This window comes from Eulemur rufifrons, chromosome 21 (genome assembly GCF_041146395.1).
Source record: "Eulemur rufifrons isolate Redbay chromosome 21, OSU_ERuf_1, whole genome shotgun sequence".
NCBI lineage: Eukaryota > Metazoa > Chordata > Mammalia > Primates > Lemuridae > Eulemur > Eulemur rufifrons.
Genome location: NC_091003.1, coordinates 9,478,645 through 9,482,223, shown reverse-complemented (window position 1 = coordinate 9,482,223; position 3,579 = coordinate 9,478,645). Strand labels below are relative to the sequence as shown.

General features: G+C 44.2%; 1 non-coding gene across 1 annotated transcript; it reads left to right on the top strand.

Moving 5' to 3' along the window:
• The first annotated feature begins 1,250 nt into the window (after nucleotides 1-1,250).
• LOC138401976 (U1 spliceosomal RNA) lies at nucleotides 1,251-1,411 on the top strand. The gene has a single exon (XR_011236572.1). It is a non-coding gene; the product is annotated as a U1 spliceosomal RNA (small nuclear RNA).
• The last annotated feature ends 2,168 nt before the right edge of the window (nucleotides 1,412-3,579 follow it).

Sequence of the window (3,579 nt, the reverse complement as noted above, 5' to 3'; positions counted from 1 at the left end):
TGTGGAACAATGGAATTTCCAAAAAAGGGCTGCAGCAATATTGCCAGTCCCATATGAGCTTCCAGAAGGTTACCATCCCCCCATCCAGCAACAGAATCTATTTCCATTTCCCTTGAAACGGGGCAGAATTTTGTGACTTCTTCGATGAGCAGAAAGAGTGGAAGTGACCTTCTGTGACCTCCAGGTGAAACCATAAAAGGCACTATTTCTTCCACCTGGCTTTCTGCTCACCTCCTCACCTCTCTCTCTCTCTCTCTCTCTGAGGATGCTCACTCTGGGAACTTAGACACTATCATGTAAAGAAGCCAAGTAGCCACGCGGAGATGCCCTGTGGAGGTGTTCCGGCCATCTGACCCAACAGAGGCTCCACATGTGGCCAGACATGTGAGCAGGTGAGCTCCAGACCCCACCCCTGCAGGCCAGCTCTCCTCGCCCATCCTCTGGGCATCCCTCGGAGCTCCCCAGGCCCTAGCTTATTTTCCCTCTCGTCTCCTCGCCCCGCTGCAGCCATTCTCCACCCCGTGACACGTGAGAGCTTGCGCATTATTCCGAGCCCTTTGCACTTCTTCGACCAACAGCCTCGTAATACTATTACTGCTGATGGCTTTTCATTCCCGATGCCAAACCTGATTTGGCGTTCACAAGCCTGAGGGTTTCAATCCAGGCTCTGTGGACAGGCTCCGGGAGCCCTAAGTGACTGTAGCTTACAGACAATCCAATTGTTATTGACATTTGTGTCTGATTGTTCATCAAGGAGGAGCTGGCTTGTAGGCCACATCATTCTATTACCCGGCCCCTCTTCCAGCCTCCCCACGAACGACAGAACACGTACGCACCGTCAGCGGCAGGCCAATCAATCGTAATATCACTCTACATCCATCAGAGTCGCTTTTGTGGGCTTGAGTGTGGGGTCCCCTCGGGGGAGGGAGGGAAATGGCAAGAAGAAGAAGGAGTGGATCTAAATTCTTATGCATCGAGTCTGAAATGGAAGCATCTACCAAAAACAGAAAAAGATAGATAAAAATATATCTATGCCCATATCAACATCTATGCACCCCATTACTTGGGAAGGTAATTCTTAAAAGGCATGTCATTTGTCAGTCCGTCCTGCTTGATGGTGTCCCAGGCTAATGTCCAGTTTTATCTTGAATGACACTTGGGTTGGGTTAAGCAAATTTGATCACAGCAGATCCAGGAAGTTCATGAGTTATCCAGCTCCCTTCCCACACTAAGTATTTCTTACTCATAGCATAAATCTTCGCAGGGGAGATACCATGATCACGAAGGTGGTTGTCCTGGGGTGAGGCTTATCTACTGCATTCCGGATGCGCTGACCCCAGCGATTTCCCCAAATGTGGGAAACTCAACTGCATAATTTGTGCCAGTGGGGAACTGCATTTGCTCTTTTCCATGCTATTTATTTAAAAAAAAAAAAAAAAGAAAGAAAGAAAGAAAGAAATCTTCCCTTCTCCCCTCCCTCCCCCATTTTATTGAATTCTATTTTTCCAGAGTACCTTCTTGGCCAGACTGCCCTTTTTAGTGTCATCTTGAGAAAGCTGAAACCATCAACTGCCCCCAAGTGTTGGCTGTATCGGACTTGAAGTGCTCTCACAATTCCTCATTCATTCCAAGAATGTGTGAAGACCTCACATCATCAGTCAGACAGAGGTCATTTGGCAAGGAGTGGTGAAAGATTTTCACTGAACCAGCCACGCTTTCCTGGACTCAAAACAATAACACAAGCCTTTTGGAATGGCCGATACATTGATTGGTCACTATGGGATACCACAATGACAATGACCCTGGCCTTCTCCGCAACAGGACTGAGCTAACTCACAGAGACCAGTGCTCTTCTTTGCTCAAAAAGAAAAAAAGTGGACACGTTAAAACAACAATGAATTCTAAACTCTGCTAAAAATGACTAAAGTTAAAAAGACTGATAATACCAAGTGTGGGCGAGGATGTGGAGTAACTGAAGCCCTCATTCCTTGCTGACGGGTGTTATGGGCTGAATTGTGGACCCACCCACACTCCCAGAATGCATATGCTGCAATCCCAACGCCCACCACCTCATAATGTGACTGTATTTGGAGATAAGGTCTTTAAAGAGCTGATGGGGTGAAATGAGGTCATTGGGATGGGCCCTATTCCAATATGCCTGGTATCCTCAAAAAAGAATATATTTGGACACAGACTAGTCCAGAGAGAAGATGGAAGACACGAGGAGAGGCAGCCAGCCACAAGCCAAGGGGAGAGGCCTCAGAAGAAACCAACCCTGACCTCAGACTTCTAGCCTCCGGAATGGTGAGAAGATTAATGTCTGTTGTTTAAGCCACCAGCCTGGGTACTTTGTTCTGGCAGCCCTAGCAGACCAATGCAATGGGACATAATACGGTGCAGCCACTTTAGAAAACAGTTTGCCACTTTTTATAAAGTTAACTGTATCCTAATAAATATAACCCAGAAATTTCATTCCTAGGCATTTACCCAAAAGAAATGAAAACATATGTTCACACAAAGACCTAAAAGTGAATATTTATTGCATATTTATAATAACCCAAACTATTGAAATAATCCAGATGTCTGTCAGCTGTTGAATGAATAAGCAAATTGTGGTATATCCATATGATGAAATATTCCACAGCAATAAAAAGAAACAAACTATTGTCACATACAAAAGTGTGGATGAATTTCAAAGAATTCACCATATTAAATGAAAGAAGCCAAACACCAAAGACTACATAATATAATTTCCCAGCTGGGCACAGTGGCTGATACCTGTAATCCGAGCACTTTGGGAGGCCAAAGTGGGAGGATCACCTGAGGTAAGGTGTTTGCGATCAGCCTGGACAACATAACGAGACCCCATCTCTACCAAAAATTTAATAGCCCAGCATGGCGGTGTGCACCTGTAGTCCCAGATACTCGGGAGGCCGAGGCAGGAGGATCATTTGAGCCCAGGAGTTCAAGGCTCCAGTGAGCTATGATCACACCACTGCACTCCAGCCTGGGCAACAGAGTGAGACCATGTCTCTAAAAAAAAAAAAAGAAAAGAAAAGAAAAAGAATTCCATTTATATGACATGCTGAAAAAATTAAATCTAAAGGAACAGAAAACAGATCAGTGGTGTCCGTGGCTGGAGATGAAAGGAGGAAATTGATTACAAAGGACCACAAGGGAACATTTTGGGGTGATGGAAATGCTCTATTTCTTGACTTCAGTGATGGATACATGTCAAAGTCATCAAATCGTATCCTTAAAATAAATTTTATTATGCATTAATTATATTTTAATAAATTTGACTTTTAAAAAATAATGAGGTATTCTTCTTTGCCCAAAGGGCAAACATTTTTGAAAGATTAATAACATCCAGTATTGGTGAAGGTGCAGGCAAACAGGTACTTCTCTGTCCCTCACTAACACTGTTGGATGTTTCAATTAGAAACCCCTTTCTGGAAGGAAACTGGCAGTTCTCTATCAAAATGTAAAGTATGCGTATTTTCTGACTCAGCACTTCCTCCTCTAGGAATCCACCCCGCAAAACTACTTGCATATTTATAATACACGCATAGCAGTGTT